A 21242-nucleotide genomic window follows, 5' to 3' on the forward strand; every position below is an offset into this window, starting at 1 on the left:
CCCACATAGCGTCTTGCTCACTATGATTATTCCAAATCACCTTGTAGAACTTAATAACTTTGCTACGGGTTACTCTTTCCATTTATTCAAGCACTCGAATAGGTCTTTCTTCATAGATCAAATCCGACTGAACCTTGACACTAGCGGGAGCTTCTTTGGGCACACAAAGACATTTCTTAAGTTGGGAGACATGGAAAACATTGAATATAGCTTTCATTTCTGGAGGTAACTGGAGTTTGTAGGCTACTGGTCCTTTTTGTGCAATGATCTGATATGGTCCGATATACCTAGGAGCAAGTTTTCTTCTCACTCCAAACCTTTGTACTTTCTTCATTGGGGACAACTTCAGATACACATAATCTCCAATTTGTTCAATGTATAACTTTGCATATTGATGAGGTCGATACTTGACATTGACAGGAATAAAATGTGCAGACTTGGTGAGATGGTCAACAATTATCCATATAGAATCATGACCCTATTGGGTGTTTGGAAGTCCAACAACAAAAATCCATACTAATGTCCTCCCATTTCCAACTTGGAATAGATAGTGGCTGAAGTAACCTTGCTGGTTTCATATGAATGGCCTTAACTCGGCAACAGTTATCACATCTAGCAATGTATGCTGCAATTTCTTTCTTCATTTTTGTCCACCAAAATTGAGTTTTCAAGTCTTGGTACATCTTGCTGCTACCCGGGTGAATGGATAGCTTGGAAGAATGAGCTTCCTCTAGAATTTGGTTTCTCAACTCCCTGTCTTTTGGCACTACAAGTCGATCTTTAAACCATAGAACACCATTCTCATCCAATCGAAAATGCTTACTTTCATCTTCTTTCATCTTCCTTTTGATATGGAATATACCAAAATTAGTCTTTTGGAGCTCAATGATTTTTGACTCGAGAGAGCAACTAACAGTGATATTATGTAGGACTGCTAGATGCAATAAGTTAAAACCATCTTCTAACAAAGAATTTCCATGATACTTCCTACTTAAGGCATCAGCAACCACATTGGCCTTTCCTGGATGATAATGCACTTCTAGGTTATAATCCTTGATCAATTCTAACCATCTACGCTGCCTCATGTTTAACTCAGGTTGAGTGAAAATGTACTTAAGGCTTTTGTGATTAGTGTAGATGTGGCAAACATTACCAAGCAGGTAATGTCTCCAAATTTTTAGAGCATGGACAACTGCTGCAAGCTCTAAATCATGCGTTGGGTAATTGACTTCATGCTTTCTCAATTGGCGCAAGGCATAAGCAATGACTCGACCTTCCTAAATTAAAACACACCCTAAACCGGTACCTGAGGCATCACAAAATACATCAAATGGTTTCTTAATGTCAGGCTGTGCTAAAATAGGAGCATTAGTTAGCAAAGTCCACAAAGTGTGAAAAGCTGCTTCACACTCTGGTGTCCATACAAACTTTTCATCTTTCTAAAGTAACCTCATCATAGGCTTGGATATCTTGGAGAAATCTAGGATAAACCGATGATAGTATCCAACTAGACCAAGAAAACTTCAAACTTCATGCACTAAGGTGGGAGCTTTCCAATCCATCACGTCTTGCACTTTGGATGGGTCTACAGAAATTCCATCTTCAGATAATACGTGACCTAGGAAAGGTACCTTCTTCAACCAAAACTCACATTTACTAAACTTTGCATACAACTTATGTTGTCTTAGTCTCGACAATACCACTCTCAAGTGCTCCTCGTGCTCTTCTACCATCTCTGAATAAATCAAGATATCATCGATGAACACAACCACGAACTTGTCAAGTTCAGGCATGAACACCGAGTTCATCAAATACATGAAATAGGCAAGAGCATTGGTCAATCCAAAGGACATGACTAAATACTCATAAAGGCCATACCTAGTGGAAAAAGGTGTCTTAGGTATGTCTTCCGGCCTAATCTTGATTTGGTGATAACCTGACCTCAAATCAATCTTAGAGAACACTTTTGCTTTTGCCAATTGATCAAATAAGATATCAATGCAAGGAAAAGGATATTTGTTCTTGATAGTAACAGCATTTAGTGGTTGATAGTCCACACACATCCATAAAGACTTGTCCTTCTTTTTTCACAAATATGGTAGGACAACCCTAAGGTGATGAACTAGGGCGAATGAGACCTGTTTCTAAGAGTTCTTGCAACTGGACCTTCAATTCTACTAAATCATTAGGTGGCATTCTATACGGTCTTCGAGAAATAGGTGCGGTATATGGTAACAATTCTATCTTGAACTCTATCTCTCTATCTGGTGGTAACCTTGGTAGTTCATCAGGAAAGACATCTAGAAACTCACATACTGCTGGAATATCAGCATGGGCCATAGGCTGGATAGCATTGGCCACATTTTGGAGATCAAACTCCCTAGGAAGGGGTACAAGAAAAGCATCGTTATTCTTGGGATCTCTCAACATAATGGTTCTAGTCGACGTATCGATAAGGACACCATGGTTCTTCATCCAATTTATACCCAAGATCACATCTATACCCAATCCTAGTAATATCACTAAATTTGCAGTATACTCATGTTCACTTATTTGGATACATACATCTTTAACTATTTGATTGGTAGAAATGTTACTCCTAGCTACACTTATACAATAACCACCTTTGTCTACTACAAATATTTTCTGATCATACTTGGATGCAAATGTTGGACTCATGAATGAATGTGAAGCTGTAGAATCAAATAAAACGACTATAGGATGATGATTCACAAGAAACATACAAGCTATGACAACCTCACCAGAGGGAATCTCTTCCATGGTGGTATAGTGGATGTGTCCCTAACGTCCATTTGAATTACCCAGCTTCTAGTTGTTGTTCTTCTTGGGATAGGGGTGATTCCTTGAACAATGGCCAGTCTTGTTGCAGTTCCAGCATGGCATACTGCTAGGTGGAACATTGGAGCTTCCTTGTCTAGTGCTACCCTTAGGCGGTAGAGCAATGGAGTATGCCCGACAATACCCTTTATTTGCTTGGCTTGGCTAGGCCTTTTTCTATGGTGGCCGGTATTTTGGAGCAGGTGAGCGGTATTGGGTTCTTACCACCACTAGAGCTCTCTGCTGAGATGCACTGGCTTCAAAGGCCCTCTTGTGGCTCTTGGATGCAGCATAGATATTATTATAATTCTCTTGAGTTAAAGCATCACTAACAAACTCATTGACAGTAGCACATTTGCTGTCAGCTAGTGTCTTCAATAGCTTTAGACTAAGCCCCCTCTTGAAACTAGCAATCTTCTTTGCATCAGTATCCACAAACTCTATGGCATACCTTGATAAGTTGTTAAAGGCATGCAGATACTCAGTTAGACTCTTGGTACCCTACATCAGCCTCATGAATTATGTATGCTTCATACTCATCAGACCTGGGGGAATATAATGTCCCCTAAATGCAGCCTTAAATTGGTTCCAGGTGATTTAAACATCCTCAGGCAAAGTGGATCGATGATGACTCCACCAAATACCTATAGGTCCATGTAACTGGTGCGACGCATATTCTATCTTTAGGTGCTTGGTGAGCCTTAGGAGACAAAACTTCTACTTGATTGTATTTAGCCATTCATCTGCCTACAATGGCTCTTCTGCTTCCTTAAAAATAGGAGGCCTGGTGTCAAGGAAGTCCTTGAAAGTGTTGAACTGGTTAGGTTTAGGTCCTTGGTGTTGGTCCCTTTCTTGTCCACGGCCAGCATTCTACGTGACCCCATGCAGCACTTCTCCCATGGAACATTGGGTCTCCATGAGTTGGGCCATCATCTCCGCTGGAGTGGGGTGCGGTGGTGGTGGGAGATCATCATCACCATTCCGACTGGTACCAGCCCCTCCACAAGTGTGAGTCATCTACAAAGTTGCAACAACAAGTGATTATTGGATGATGTCAAGAGATTGCAGAAGAATTGTATAATCATGCCATACTATAATTACTGGAGAGAATCATAAATTCATACAATAACACAGAGGCACAATAATTCATTTCCACAACATAATCATCACCAAATGGATCACTTATCATACTCACAACGCGTTCCATACATGCCAATTTTTTTGCCAAAAACAACTGGAAATTCATTAAAGAGTACCATCACCACATGTAGTACATGCATAGTTCCAATAACATTGAAAGGGGTACAACATGAAATCGAGACCTACATTATGAGTTCATTACATGAGGATTGGAGATAAAGAGCTAATACATCTAGCTAGCTACTATAGCTAAGCTACTCCTCGGGATGATCATTGTTGATGTTGGACACACCATCACCATGGTCGTCCTCAAAAGGCTCCACCTCTTCATCTTTAGGCTTCTCCTTGGCGTCCATCTCCATGCCATCATCCTCAGCAATCAACACATTATGACCTTCTTCCACCACTGGAGCTGGAGGGACAATTGGGTTCACCATGTTGTTGAGACGATGAACATCAAGCTGAAGCTCCACAATCTGACATATGAGTTCCTGCTCTCTACGATCGAACTCCATTGCCTGCCTACTAGCCTAAAACACAGTCATGATCCTAGCTACCTCCCTAGTTTTAGGAAGGCGAATGACATCGTCCCTCTCAGCATAGATGTCCCATAACTTAGCCCTAGTTGCATCTCTTTCTACAACAGCATGGACAAACTACCCCCGACAAGCTTCTAAGGCTATCATATAATTACCTATTTCATTCTGGGCTGCTCTAACTGCCCTTTGGTGCATGCGCACATGTCCTTGCATCCTGTGATGTGCAGCCTATGCTCTTTGGAGCTCTTGCATATAGCTGATGTAGCTATCTTGGCGAGAGTACAACATCTTCATAACTACATACATGGCACTCATTGCAGCATTACTACTTCTTGCTCTTTCATCCCTATCTCTTACCAAAGCATTACCACCTAGCTGGGTCCAAGCGGTCTATGATGCAACCACTCGATAGAAAGATCCAACATGCCCATTGACAAGCTCATCATCGAATTCCTGATAGATTTTGCTGAGAACCTCAAAAGCGGTCACTTGGGTACCTTCCCAAGGGGTCTATCCATCTGACTTGACACTCCATCCTTGCCACTGAAGGTTGTCCACATGGGCTATGATAGTGACCCGCACATCGTACCACCTTTGTCCCTCAGTTACCACTTCGCTCCAAAAGTAGCGAGGCGGTTCCTCATACCTGACAGAGTTCAGTACCCTCCACAGTAAGGTGGGAGTCCCAAACAATGCCAAAAAGGTGTTGCTAGCAATGGGGGCTCCTAGGGCTGCCATCTATAGTAAAAGGTTATAATTGAGTGAGACAACACGATTATAGAAACGAGTTACTTAACAATAAGATCATGCAAGGGGGGGAAACAATGCAATAACATGATTAAATGATGCATCATGATGTATGCTCGTTTCGTATGTCCTCACAAACTTAGAAAAATAAATCCTAACGACATACGCGGTGGCATACATACGTTCTCTCGATATAATCATAACTAAAAGAGCTACACATTTCGTTGTTAGTGTACCTGCAGAAGATCTATTTTAGCCCAACCCAACAGTTACATGTACAGAAAGGTAAATGTGGGCTCTAAGTTGCAACTAAATACTTCCATATATGTATACCCATACATATACTTCCGTATCAAAGCTATCCGATGACAATTTATTACCCACAATTAAATACACACCATACACACATGCAAGCATGCATATACAGCCGTATCAAAGCTAGCTCTCCCTGACCGCATGCTCACTTCTTGCGGTTATGTCACTCATCAACTTACATTGGCATAGAGGCATTTGATCCATACATTACCACTCAAGTGAATGGCATCCATACAATAGCATGCTGTATGGACGATGAAAGTAAAAAACCCATGTTAGTACTTAAATAGTCACCTAATAGTCCTTAACTAGGCATAAAGGAGATGACCACTAGCATACTTTAGATTTTTATAGAATAAACCATTGTTTTTAAATACACACAACAAGTTTAATGTTGAACCTTGCTCCGATACCAGCTGTCATAGAACCAACCAATTTATAAGGGCACAAATACAATAGCAACCACCAAGGCAGTCAAACCATCACACTTGAGCCCACATAAATCTGGTAGTCCATCGAGTATCACGAAGGATCTCGATTCAACCAACATACAAGCCAAGATTGTACATGATTCAACATAACCAGTCACATGTTACATCATAGTTCACAAATATCTCACATACATCGAAGTTCCCATAGTTATTACAAACCAAGTTTAAATAGCGGAAGCAAAGTAGTTTAACATCAACATCACACATAGTTTAATACATAGCCAATTTCATAGTCATCTTCAACCAAAAGCATAAGGGTGAGATGATATACAGAATGACCATGCCCATCGTCCTATTCCTCATCCACAGCAGGAGCAAAGCAGTTCTTGTAGTAGCTGTGGTACATAACATTATCTACAACAATGGGAATAAAGCCCTAAGTATGAGAAGGTACTCAGCTAGACTTACCCATCATCAACTAAAATACTAAGACACCAAGGAGTATGCAAAGCTTTATAAGTAGAGTGGGTAGACGTTATTTGCATAAAAAGCATTAGTTGTCCAATATCTCTTAAATTGTGAATCACCAGTTATTAATCCTATCTCATACTAGATTAGCCACTATCCTATGCCAAACATGTTGGTACCATTAAATCAACATAATAATAACCATATCCAGTTGAGTTCTTTCATAATCTCATAACCAGCATTTCCATTAATTACTACAATGAAGCGTACTCCTGTCAAGTTCTCACTATCCAGGAGAAACGGTGATTCAAATTGATTCCTACCTAGCTGGGGAATTATTCCTAACACACACCCATACTTCCCCCATTGGGGTCGCATTAGGTCACCTTTGGTACAACTCAAGTTCAATCACGGGTAAGACCAGCGCTGTACCCTCAAAGATACAACCAATCTACCATGAGGCTCGGGACTCTAACCCACCCTTGGGCTTACGCCATTGGCTTTTTGCATGTCCTTACTACCTCCAGGGTGCACACTTTAACTGCTCGTGTCCCCGGCCTGAGTTGAGCTACTTGGCTTCACGGTTGGAACAACTTATCCAGCCAACTATGTGAGAGGCATGCATTCAACATGACAAGATGACATCCAAGGGCCAGTCCTTAAACGACATAGATAGAATCACTATGATAACCACAACATAAGACTCCACCCGGTCTCCAATTATTCATCATCACCAGGTTATGTTTCATGATAGCACAATATAGCCAATCGTGATCAAGTTATCGCCTATAGCTCGCAGGTGACAGGAAATCACCCGACTTCTACCGGTCTAAGCATAGCTAAGCATAAAGAGCGTTCCTGGACCTAAATAGGATTCAAGGTGGATATTTCTAGATAAGGAAAAGTAATATGCAGCAAGAGTTTCCAAACAACTCCTATCATGTAATGCATCAATATGAGTAACTTAGGTGATATTAATAAAAAAGGGAGACTTATAATGCTTCGGGGCTTGCCTTTCATGAACATGGCAGGTTGATGATCTGGGCACTCGAGAAGATGATTAGCTTTAGGCTCTCCTTCTCCTAGAATCTCCTGGTGCTACACTTCTTGGCTCTCCTCTTGTGGATCAGCGTCGAGTTCCACCAACGTGATCTCCTCGGTTGCACCTATTGCAAGCATATGCATAAGTAAGTTCCATGAACACATAAGAAGGATCATGGACGATGTGATAGGGGAATGTACATGCTGCGATAATGATGTTAAGTTACACAATGATAACAATGCTAACTCCTTGTTTACTGAGTAGGTGCATATCGCTTCTCTATCAATTTTCAATATTCTTCACAAGACAATTTCAGAGCTACACAAAGTAGTTACAAGTTTACATCATAACTATAGTTCTAATTATCCAAATACTATGATCTTTGACTTTCTGAAAATCTTATAAAATTTTCTACAACTCTTATTTAATCATCAAAAGGTAATTCAAACTCTGTCCTAACCAAAACAGACAATCTATCTAGCTCTGTCCAAAAATTCAAGAGAGCAAGTATTTCAGGAGACCAACTTTAAACAGCTATAACTCCTAAACCATTTAACTTATTACCCTAAAATTTTGACACTAGATATATGAAGAAGTTCTTTACAACTTTATTACTAACCATTTCTACAGTAAACTTCATTTTAACTATGGAACATACCTAACAACAGAATCTGTCCAAAAACAACTCTAAATTGAATTATAGCGCAATAATATTTTCATTGCATATAAGCATTCAAAATGGGACATCACCAACTATACCAACAGTGCAGGAATATCAAATAAACTTAAGAAAACATAATGGTCAAGCCTAATTTATTTATTTCAATGGCTTTATTAATTTAATTATATAATTAGGTGAAATAATGAACTTATATCAAATGTGCTCCATAAATTCTCAGAACATTATAGTAGCTTCCAAGTGGCCCCAAAAGACTACTGTAAAAATTTTATACCATTTGAACATGTATAACATTCTCTACAAAAATGATAAGCTAGCAAGGTCTATTTTAGTGAAAATAATTAACCCTATAGAAAAGTGTTAAACAACATATTTTATATTTTTCTTAGCTTTATCCTAGTGCCATAATACTATACAAAAATTTGCATGATAATATGTTACTTATTTTTATCCCTAAAAATTTCCTTAGAAAACACCATTTATTAATAGATAAATAGAAAGACCCTACTCCAATCAAGTTTACTAAAAGTTTAATATTTTCCTAGCTAGAGCATATCAACACAAGACCAACAAAATTAGAATAAAAATTTTATCACTTTCCTAGCTCAAGTTATCCATTTTACAAGATTGTAAACATTCAAAAAGCACTTATTTAGTTACATTTTATTCACCTTGAAAAATACCAGAAACAGTGTATTTTATATTTTTATAAAATACTACACTTCATGGGGAACGAACAAAATTTGGTTCACCAAAATTAGACACTCCTAGCTCAAGATATGATTTTCCAAAGTTAGCACAAAACTATAGAAAAGAAATAAACAAAACCCTAACTGCAGTCGCTGACGCATGGGACCCACGGGTCAGCGGACCCCACTTGTCAGTGAACCAAAACAGAGGAGCAGGTTTGGCCAGCGCTAGCTTGCTGATGGCGAGCTTTCCGGCAAAACCAACCCCACCATCGTGTTCTACTCAATCACCAGCGTCGACTAGTACCGGTGGTGGAAGCACGGACGCACCAGAGCATGCTCGTCGCCGGCCATGGCGGCACGGCGACGTTACGTGGAGGTGCACCGGCCGCTACTGGCCACGATAAGGCTTGGCAATAAGCGCACAGGCTCCACGGTGACCACACAAACCTACCGAGGCTACATAGGCTAGGTGGGAAATGCCGACAGGGTCTGTCCACGTGCACGGTGATGCGGTGGCGAGAGCGCAGCGGCGCTGGCCATTGAGTTCGATGCCGGCGAAGCTACAGTTCACCATAGGGTCATACTAGAAGCTAGGCCACACCCTTAATGATGAGGACATCACTCCTTCATATGTACCCGCTGATCCTCCAACCGTCATGCAAGGTCCAATGACCCAAGCTCGAATGCGTCAACTCAATTTAGAGGTGAGCTCGTTCTTAAGCGATCCTTTTCATACTTTTGAGAATAGACTACTACCTAATGATGTTATCTTGCTTAGAAACATTGGAGAGGGTCATGAGGGACTTAGAGGAAGGGGTGGAGGCATTGATGACTAGCAAGGACGTTCAACAGAAACCAGAGGCCCGGTCCAACATGATTTCAAGTCTGACTCGGCCTCTAGGACCAGTCTGCCATAAACTGGTCACCCAGGACGCATCCGGACTCCATATGGTTGGAAAGCTATGGTTGGAAAGCTAATTTGATAAAGAAACCAATCCAAGTGGTCTCACGTCAAAAGGCCTCTAGAATCAACAAGATCATCGAAATAGGTTAGCATCCAAAATCTATCAGGGTGTTGCGACACCGTCTTTTGGTCTGATGAACCGTGTATCGTGTTTGGGCCCATTAGGGGGCGTGTCTAGGGTAGGCAATGACCCTAAGACCTTTATAATCATATGCCACCACCAATATTAGGTTTTGGGTTTTGCTTAGATTAATCTGTCAAGAACAGTTTTGCCGTTCATCGGTTTGTGAGACCCCAACTTTGTGAGATTAATCATTCATCTACAATTTGGTTGCTTTCTTTCTTGTTCTTGCTTGTGTTCTTCATTGCGTAGGTAGGGATTAGCCTTCTTAGCAAGGTCAACTAGATTCGTGTCTCAGTTGATAACCAAAGGAGTTGTGGTGCTAAGATTGCAGGGTTCGATCTTTTGATCTGAAGCCGGATTGGTGTGTCATTCTCCACCACAACGATAGTTATCACTACCTGACGGAAGATCGGGATCCCCGTTTCCATTAAGTGGTAATCAGAGCTAAGGTATACCATCAGGTTCATATTTATCCCCTAGTTTGGAGTGTTTCACATTCGTCCCATAGTCCAGTGCCATATTTTTTTCCTGTCCTAGAACCTTCCGCGCCATAGCCTTTGCATATTTCAGTTTCAGAGTCCGTCGTGTTGAGTTTGTGTCCTGGTCTAGCTCTTGTTGCTGGTTAGGTCATGTTAGAGTCTAGTTTGTGTGTTTTCCCCCAACGTTTCCATCAAATCTTTGCTTCCGTGACCAATTTTGCGTACATTATTCCCGTTTTATCCTCTAATTCAGAGTCAATTCTTAAAACTAGTCTAGTTTTCGCATACGAACTCAGATTTCGACGTTCCATATATCAAAATCGATTAGAAATTTTTTTTGTATCCATCCATCCCTGGTAAGACTAGGGTTAGAGATTTTTAATTTTGTCAAAAACTGGTCACAAGATCCTCTTTTCGTGGTCATAAGCTTTTTATCGATTTTAAGCATGTCTTCTAAAATTTCCACAGGCCATGCCTTTCACTTGTTTAAGCTCATATTTTCTATGGTTACTTATTTTATGCTCCTAAGTGAAGGAAAAATATCAAAAAAAAATAAAAAGAAAAAGTCAAAATTTCCCAAAAAAATAACGACAGCCCAAAAAATAGAAAAAAGAGAGGGGCAAAAGAGGAACAATATCTAGAGGAGCACATAGAGAAGACCAAAGTGAGCTATGTTAGCGTGTGCTGTCTGGTTTCTTGTTTGTGTTGTTGTTGCCATCCACCATACTTGTTTTTCACACCCTTATCACCTTGCTATCCACCATACTTGTTTGTTACACACCTGGTACTTGGAACATTTTAGACCAGCAACAAGAATAAGTACTTTGGACTATAATTCAGCATTACTTTCTGTTACTGACTTGTGTGCCATATATACATATTATTCTTTGTGTGCCTTCCAAGCTCCACAAACTCTTCAAATCAGTATAGAAAAAGGGTCTTGCAATCTCGGTACCACTGCCTCACAGGTATCATGAACCAGTCATCGGTTGTACTGCCCACTGCTTGTGTTGGTAAGAACTTTGTAAGAGCTTAGTAAGACACTTTCACTTGCTGTGAAAAGTGAGACCACTGTAACTGCAACCACGTAGTCATTTGTTAGGGATAATTTTCACTGTTTGTTCCTGTTTTTGTGTTTACAATGGCAAGAGGTGATCAGACTGGGGATAACAATCCTAAGGGTTTCAGTGAGTGTGTTAGCCAAGAGCAACTGCAATCTGTTGTAGAGGATACCCAAAAAAGGATGAATGAGGCCGTCAGGAAGGCTGTCACTGATGCACTCATTGAACTCAACATTGGCAACAACATGGAGAGATTGGACAAACGAATTTCCACGCTAATCGACAAGGTTACTGAGTTGGAAACCTTTGTGGCGGGAAATAATGTCTCCGGCAACAACACCGATGGTCTCTTGCTAGAAGACATGGTGCACGATGCCAGTGGGAACATAGATCAATCAGCCTTCTGACAAGCAAGATTACAATGGCATCTTCGCTGTAACATGACAGGTATGGGTGGTGTCCACCACCATCAAGGTAATAATCACCATGTGCCCGATGATCCTTATGCTAAGATTAAGTTCACAATACCATATTTTTTGGATCATTATGATGTTGAGGGATATCTTGATTGAGAGATGACAGTAGAACAAAAGTTTAGCGCCCACCTTGTGCCTGAGCATCATAGAGTTTGACAAGCTACTAGTGAGTTTAAGGATTTTGCCATTATTTGGTGGAATGGGCTAGTTGCATAGGATGTTTTACCTGGTTCGTGGGAAGAACTTAAGGTAGCTATGCATGATCGTTTTGTACCTCCTTATCATAGAGACTTGCGTAAGAAATTGATGCGTTTAGAACAAGGAGATAAATCTGTACAGGATTACTATGGTGAGCTCCAAAAGGGATTGATGTGTTGTAGTGTTGTCGAGGGAAACGAAGATTCCATTTGTCATTTTTATTCGGGTTTGAGGCGTGAGATTTAGGACATTGTTGATTATAAAGAATTTAACACTATCAACTAGTTGTTTCAGTTTGCTATGCTTGCAGAAAAGGAATTGTAGGGGTGTGAACAGCAGAGCAAGAGCAAGGTTAGCACCACATACACGCCACGCTCGGTACCATCTTCAGGGCTGACCAAGCCAACCACTTTTCGGGCGCCTCCACCAGTGAGCAAGCGACCAACAGCCTCTGGAGTTACCGCTACACCTAAGGCACCTCCCGCACGACCTTCAGATTCTGGTAAAAATTCTTTGCAGTGCCTACCAAGAGTGCCTCATTCATTGCATCAATGAGACGCACTTCAGGCATTCAGTGCCACCGCTGCCATGGCATTGGCCATATGTAGAAGGACTGTCCAAGTCAGCGAGCATATATTGCTACAGAAGATGGTTACATCAGCACCTCTAACATTGAGGATAAAGAAGACCAAGATACAGATGAGGAGGACGGCGAAGTCCTTGGTGACGAGGCCATGGTGGCCTATAGGAGCATCATTGTACATCAGGCGCTTAGCTCATAAGTGCAGCAACCTGAGAAGCTACAACGCCATAACCTATTCCAGATTTTCTTCGTCATCAGCAATTGTCGAGAACGTGTCATTATTGATGGAGGTAGCTACAATAATTTGGTGAGTTCTGATTTGGTCAAGAAGCTTGGCTTGACCACATGCCCACACCCACATCCATACCATATTCAGTGGCTAAATGATTCTAGAAAAGCCAAGGTAACACAAACTTACATAGTTTCATTTTCTATTGGTTCTAATGCTGATTCTGTTGATTGTGATGTGGTACTTATGTAAGCATGTTCACTCTTATTGGGTCATCCTTGGGAACATGATAATGATGCTACACACCATGATAGAAGTAATAAATACACCTTTGAGCATAAAGAAAAGAAAATTACTTTGGTACCTTTGACCCCTGCTCAAATTATACAAGCTAATAGAGAACGCGTTGTTAGTTTGAATGATGTTCAATCTGAAAATCAGTAAGTTGCTAAGTCTATTCTCCCACCTAAAAAGGATAAGTCTACATCTATTTCTAAGGCTGAGGGGATTAAATTGAAGGGTGGTGTTATGCTTGCAACAAAATGTGACTTTGTTGAAATTTCTGATGATGATATTTGCTATACTTTGGTATGCAAACGAGCTATATTTTCGCTTCATGATATTGTTAGCTCGGTGCCTCCTACTATCACTAACCTTTTGCAGGAGTATGAGGACATTTTTCTAGCTGAGATACCCCCGGGGCTGCCACCTATGAGAGGGATAGAGCATCAAATCGATTTGATTCTGAGAGCAACCTTGCCCAACCGTGCTGCCTATCGAACCAATCCCGAGGAGACTAAGGAAATTCAGCGGCAAGTCTAAGACCTTTTGGACCACGGGTATGTACGTGAAAGCCTTAGTCCTTGTGTCATTCCTGTACTTTTGGTTCCTAAGAAAGATGAAACTTGGCGTATGTGTGTTGATTATAGAGCCATCAATAATATTACTATTTGGTATCGTCATCCTATTCCTAGGCTAGACGACATGTTTGATGAGTTATGTAGTTCTATAATTTTCACCAAGATTGACTTGCGAAGTGGCTACCACCAAATTAGAATGAAACTTGGAGATGAATGGAAAAATGCATTTAAAACCAAATTCGGGTTGTATGAGTGGTTAGTAATGCCTTTTGGTTTGACAAATGCACCTAGCACTTTTATGCGCTTAATGAATGAGGTTTTAAGAGCTTTTATTGGTCGTTTTGTGGTAGTTTACTTTGATGATATATTGATTTACAACAAGTCTTTTGATGAACATATGGATCACTTACGTGTTGTTTTCAATGCTTTACATGATGCACGTTTATTTGGTAACCTTGAGAAGTGCATCTTTTGCACGGATCGAGTTTCTTTTCTTGGTTATGTTGTAACTCTATAGGGAATTGAGGTGGATGAGATGAAAATTAAAGCCATAAAGAGCTGGCCGGTTCCCCAAACCATCACACATGTGAGGAGTTCTCTTGGTCTTGTAGGATTCTACCGTCGGTTTGTCAAATATTTTAGCACCATTGCTACCCCGTTGCATGAGTTGATGAAAAAAGGGGTGGTGTTTCATTGGGGAAAGGCACATGGGGTGTCCTTTGACACTTTGAAGGACAAGCTCACACACGCACCATTGCTATAACTTCCAAATTTTGGTAAGACTTTTGAGCTAGAATGTGATGCTAGTGGAGTTGGCATTGGGGGTGTTTTGATGCAAGATGGTAAACCCATTGCTTACTTTAGTGAAAAATTGCATGGTCCTATTCTTAATTATTCCACGTATGATAAGGAATTGTATGCACTTGTCCATTCTTTAGAGACGTGGCATCTTTATTTGTAGCCTAAAGAATTTGTTATTCATTCTGATCATGAATCACTTAAGTATCTTCGCTCTCAACATAATCTAAATCGTAGGCATGCTAAATGGGTTGAATTATTGAATCTTTTCCTTATATTATCAAACACAAGAAAGGGAAGGATAATGTGATTGCTGATGCTTTGTCTAGACGATATGCATTGTTGTCCCAACTTGATTATCGGATTTTTGGGCTTGAATCAGTAAAAGAACAATATGCGCTTGATCCTGATTTTATGGATGTGTTGCTAAATTGTAGAGAAGGACGTACATGGAATAAGTTTATGATCAATGATGGGTTTTTGTTTAGAGCTAACTACCTATGCATTCCAGTTAGCTCCGTTCGTCTTTTGTTGTTGCAGGAGGCACATGGAGGTGGATTGATGGGATATTTTGGAGCCAAGAAGACAGAGGAGGTGCTCTCCACATATTTATTTTGGCCTAGGATGAGGCGAGATGTAGAACGGTACGTGGCTCGGTGCACCACATGTCAAAAAGCTAAGTCGCAGTTGAACCCACATGGTTTGTATATGCCTCTTCCTGTTCCTTCTACTCCTTTGGCTGATATATCTATGGATTTTGTGTTGGGTTTGTCAAGGACTAAGAGGGGGAGGGATAGTATTTTTGTGGTGGTTGATTGTTTTTCTAAGATGGCACATTTTATTCCTTGTCATAAGAGCGACGATGTTGTTCATATTGATGACCTTTTCTTTCAAGAAATCGTTCGCTTGCATGGTATGCCTTCTACTATTATTTCAGATCGCGATGCAAAATTCCTGAGTCATTTTTGGCGCACTTTATGAAATAAATTAGGGACCAAGCTGTTGTTTTCTACAATATGTCATCCCCAAACTGATGAGCAAACTAAGGTAGTGAATCGAACATTGTCCACCATGTTGAGAGCCATTTTGAAGTGCAATTTGAAGATGTGTGAACAGTGTTTGCCGTATGTGGAGTTTGCATATAACAGGGCGGAATATTCCACCACCAAGGTAAGTCATTTTCAGGTAATGTATGGTTTTAACCCTTGCGCTCCTATTGATCTTTTGCCTTTACCTACCACTGAGAGAACACATATTGATGCTACAGAGCATGTTGAATTCATTCGTAAGTTGCACGAAACAACTAAAGCAAATATTGAAAGAATGAATGAAAAGTATAGAATTGCTGGTAGTAAAGGTAGAAAAGAAATTAAACTTGAACCGGGTGATTTGGTTTGGTTACATTTGAGAAAAGATAGATTTCCTGAGCTGCATAAGTCTAAATTAATGCCAAGAGTAGCTGGTCCTTATAAGATAATTGAGAAAATAAATGATAATGCCTACAAACTTGAGTTGCCACCCGAGTTCGAGGTTAGTCCCACCTTTAACATTATAGATTTGAAGCCTTATATGGGAGAAGAAGATGAGCTTGAGTCGAAGGATGACTCGGTTTCAAGAGGGGGAGGATGATGAGGACATCACTCCTTCGGATGTACCCGCTGATCCTCCAAACGTCATGCAAGGTCCAATGACCCGAGCTCGAATGTGTCAACTCAATTTAGAGGTGAGCTCGTTCTTAAGCAATCCTTTTCATACTTTTGAGAATAGACTACTACCTAATGATGTTATCTTGCTTAGAAACATTGGAGAGGGTCATGAGGGACTTAGAGGAAGAGGTGGAGGCATTGATGACCAGCAAGGACGTTCAACAGAAACCGAAGGCCCGGTCCAACATGATTTCGAGTCTGCCTCGGCCTCCAGGACCAGTCTGCCTTAAACTGGTCACCCAGGACACATCCGGACTCTGTTTTCGACGATCCACATATGGTTGAAAAGCTAATTTGATAAGGAAGCCAATTCAAGTGATCTCACATCAAAAGGCCTCCAGAATCAACCGAAATCATCAAAACAAGTCAGCATCCAGAATCTGCCAGGGTGCTGCAACACCGTCTTTTGGTCCGATGGACCGTGTATCGTGTTTGGGCCCATTAGGGGGCGTATCTAGGGTAGGCGATGACTCTAAGACCTTTATAATCATATGCCACCGCCGACATTAGGTTTTGGGTTTTGCTTAGATTAATCTATCAAGAATAGTTTCACCATTCATCGGTTTGTGAGACCCCAACTTCATGAGATTAATCATTCATCTACAATTTGGTTGCTTTCTTTTTTGTTCTTGCTTGTGTTCTTCATTGCGCAGGTAGGGATTAGCCTTCTTGGCGAGGTCAACCAGATTCGTGTCTTGGTTGATAACCAAAGGAGTTGTGGTGCTAAGATTGCAGGGTTCGATCTTTCGATCTGAAGTTAGATCGGTGTGTCATTCTCCGCCACAATGATAGTTATCACTACTTGACGGAAGATTAAGATCCCCATTTCCATTACTAAACTAGCGCTAACACAGAGACGATGGAAGAAGGGGCAAGCGAGCCGAGCAGCGGCGAGCTTGCCATGAAGGTGGCCATGAAAGCTGAGATCCTAGCGAGGGCAAGAATGGTGAATTCGCCCTCACCGTGGCTTGCCTGGCCCTGCTACAACGTCGAGGAGGTAGAGAGGAAGATGGAGAAGCTGGTGGTTAGCTAGAGGCGGCAATGGTGTGGTGGTGAGGTCGCCGGGCAACAGCGGAGCAATGCGGTGGTGCGGTGAGCTCAGTGCTCCCACCGTGCGCACGAGAGAGAGCAGTAGAGAGGGAGAGAGTGCGACCGAGGAACTAAAATGAGCAGCGTGGCTTCGTCTTAACCACACGCCACCTTGCTGCGATAGGGGCCCAATGCCGGCTAGTGGTGGCCACACGGCGGACAAGCTCTAGCCTCGGTCGGCCACGATGGCCAGGCCGAGTTGGCCATCAGAGCACCAAATGTTCGTCTGATAGCACTAATTCTATTAATAAAAGTTGTAGATCTACATACCAACTCCAACTTTGCTTATGTGATCTAGGTCTAACTCGCAAAGGTTAGCAAGTTGCATCATCAAAAAGTCAAGCACATCGAAACTGTAAACTCACTTTGACTTAGAAAAATTCCTAAGTTCCAAAAATAGTACAATGTTGATTCTTGTGAGCTCTAAATGACCAAGTTAGGCACAGAATTAGACCTTGACCCAAAAAATAAAAGTTGTTACTCTAATCAAGTACTACAACTTTGCTTAAGGGTGCACTACCATGCAAACACTCTATGACATAGTTTAACTTAGGTCAAACATATAACTTGAAAATGATGATTTACACTGTAACCATGACTTAGAGACCAAACTAGCCTTAGTCATGAATACCAAAGTTGTTCCATACGACATTCTAAACATGTTTAACATACTCCTAGGGTTCTACAACCATTTTGTACATTGGTTACATGTACCCTAGCATATGCAAAGCATCTTAGTGACAACACATGCAATATAAGCAAACATAGAGATAATATTTGAGATGCTTATGCTCATGAATGATCAATGATGTTTGTGCTCATGCAATGCCAAGGCTAAATGCATGCTTAACACCTAGGGTGTTATAGATGCGGGATCGGCTGATGCCCATGGCGTTGAGAGTCTCAGCGTACATGATGTTGAGGCCACTGCCTCCATCCATCAGTACCTTAGAGAGACACTTTGTGCCGATGATCAGGTTGACCATGAGCGGATATCCCTAGCTACGGGACGCTCTCCGGGTGGTTGATCTAATCAAAGGTCATGGCTGGCTTAGTCGTATAGACCTCATGGCGTGTGAGCTTCTGACGGTGCTTGGAGTCATAGGCTGTCGACCCCCCAAAGATCTTGAGGTAGCCATCTGGCATTGGAAAGTCATCGTCCTTCCCCTCGGCGTCATCCGTGATCAGGTCGGAGTGCTTCCCATGCTCCCCCTTGTTGGAGCCTCTAGACAAGAACCGCTTCATGAGGCCATAGTCCTTGTATAGATGCTTGACAGGGAAGGCATGGTTCGGGCATGGCCCCTCGAGCAGCTTCTCAAAGTGGTTCGGAGTACCCTCCGTGGGCTTCCGATCCCCTCTGCGGTCGGCGGTGGCCATGAGCGCGCCCTCATGCCGTTGCTTGTTCTTCTTTCTAATGGGATAGTTGGAGGTGCCCTCCCTGATGTGCTCATCCCACTTTGCCTTGCCTTTGAGGTGGTCGAAGATCGCTTCGACCGCTTCCTCGCATGAGGCATGGCTAGTGGCGATGCCAAGGAGTTTCTTGGTGGTTCATGGGCCCTTACATCCTAGCTTGTGAACCAGGTACTCGCAGGTGGTCCCAGATAGGAAAGCTCCTATAACGTCGGTATCGGTGATGTTAGGCAGCTTGTTGCACTACCGGGAGAAACGCTGGATGTACCCGTGAAGGGTTTCTCTGGCCTTTTGTCAGTAGTTCTTGATATCCCATGGGTACCCAGGACACTTGTACGTGCCCTGGAAGTTCTCCATGAAGATCTCTTTTAGGTCCGCCCAACTTTGAATTCTATTGGGCGGAAGGAGTTCCAACCATGTTCGTGCCAAATCAGCCAGGAACAATGGAAAGTTACGGATAATGAAATCGTCATTATCTACCACACCAGCTTGGTAGGCAAGCCGATAATTCTCGAGCCATAGTCCATAGTTCGTTTCCCTAGAGTATTTCAGGATGTTGGTTGGTGGTTGGTACCCTGGCAAGAAGGCGGCGTTGAGGATGTGTCGGCCGAAGGCCTAAGGTCCTGGCAGGCCGGGGCTCGGGCTTTGATCCTCGCCACTGTCGTAGCGTCCACCATGTCGAGGGTGGTAGCCATGGCTGGCCCCCTCCCCCGCATCACCATGGGTACGCCTGCCGGCATCAAGGGTGTTGCACGTGTCACGGTTGCGGCCGAGGAGCTCATGCACTAGAACCGTGATGCGTGGCCTACCGCCTTGTAGCGCTTGGTGGACTGATGCATCCTTGTCAGGTCGCTCTGAGAGCGTGCGCTGGCTAGTGTTAAGCTCGCATCGCTAAGACAGCAAGCTCTTAGCCTGCTACGCCACCGCGCGCTTGAGCAGCGTGCGAATCTCGTGATATGCCAAACGCTCATCGGGTGTCACGGCCCCCGAAAGCCCACAGAGCAAGGCCACCACAGCAGCGATGTTTTGGCTCACCCAGGCAAAGTGTGGGAGGGATTTATCATCCTCGATGATCCTTTGGTTCATGTCGCGAGCCAAGGCACGTGCGTGCCCACCGTCTTTGTGGTGCTTGATCTCGCGATCGAGCTCCGCGCATTCCTGCTCGAGCTAGAGTCGCACTTCCTCGAGCTCTCGGTGTTGGGCCTTCAGCTACTCCACCCACAGATGGGGTAGGGCCCCTACATCACCCTCGACCTCATCATCAAGGTCATTCATCGGGGTAGCCTCCTCCTCATGGACGCTTTCGACGTGTCCTTCGGAGGTACCTGCCATGAAGCATTCACGAGAGGGGTGATGGCTTCCCCTACTGGAGTCAGAGCTAGAGGGCGACTCCGTTTCTCCCGCGAGGAGGTCATGGAAAGATTCCACAATGTATTCGGTCACCCCCATGAACTCGTCATTCTCGAAAGATGGAGGCATGTGTGGCGCCACAAGGTGGCCAACGGTCTCTGCGACATTGCGGAGACCGAACGGAAGCACTGTCGGGGCACTCTGAATGAGGTATTGTAGGGAGAGGGGCTCTCCCCTAGCGAGCTATGCCATGACGTTGGCGAACGAGAAGGTGAGGTGCCGCAGGTCCTCCTAGGACGGTCGGGGTCCCAAGAAGGCGCCGAGCTAGCACTCTAGCCTTTCGTAGTCGAAGCCGAGGAGCTAGCGGCTCCCGAGGGTGTGGGCCTCTTGTGCGTGCAGCCATAGCTCCTCAAGTACCTCGATGATCGCGTCGAGGCCAGCGCAGTGGAGAGGATGAATGACGACGGGTGCCCACGCTAGCTCTCCCTCTGTCATGGTGATGAAGTCTAGGTCCCCCGAAGCGCACATGCACGCCCGGGACCTAGGTGATGTTGTGACTAGCCATCTGAGGCCTGGTGTTGATGTCAAGACACACAAAAAGCCCCTATCTGGCGCGCCAACTATCGATGTTTCGAGTAAACACCAACGAGTAAATTTCTAATATTGCGCGTCTGGATCGAATGGTGTGCTAAGAGGACACGGGGTTTATACTGGTTTGGGTGGAATGTCCCTACGTCCAGTTCGTTGCTGTTGCTCGTGTTACTAGCACTAAAAAGTTCGTAGTAGGGGTTACAAACGGGCGAGAGAGGGATAGGTCCTAAGTCTCTAGTGAAAAGAACAAATGGGTACCGAGAGCTCGGTCGCTGCTTGGCTATGTGTTCGAGGTTCAATGCTAGTGATTTTAATCTGATGCGATGCAATGACCCTTAATGGGACGCCCTACTTTCCCTTTTATAGGACAAGGGAAAGCAAGGGTTACAACGGGAGAAAAGAGGAGAACAAGAGGGAGAGGAAATCCTTCAGG

The sequence above is a fragment of the Miscanthus floridulus genome, chromosome 2 (assembly GCF_019320115.1).
Source record: "Miscanthus floridulus cultivar M001 chromosome 2, ASM1932011v1, whole genome shotgun sequence".
Lineage (NCBI taxonomy): Eukaryota > Viridiplantae > Streptophyta > Magnoliopsida > Poales > Poaceae > Miscanthus > Miscanthus floridulus.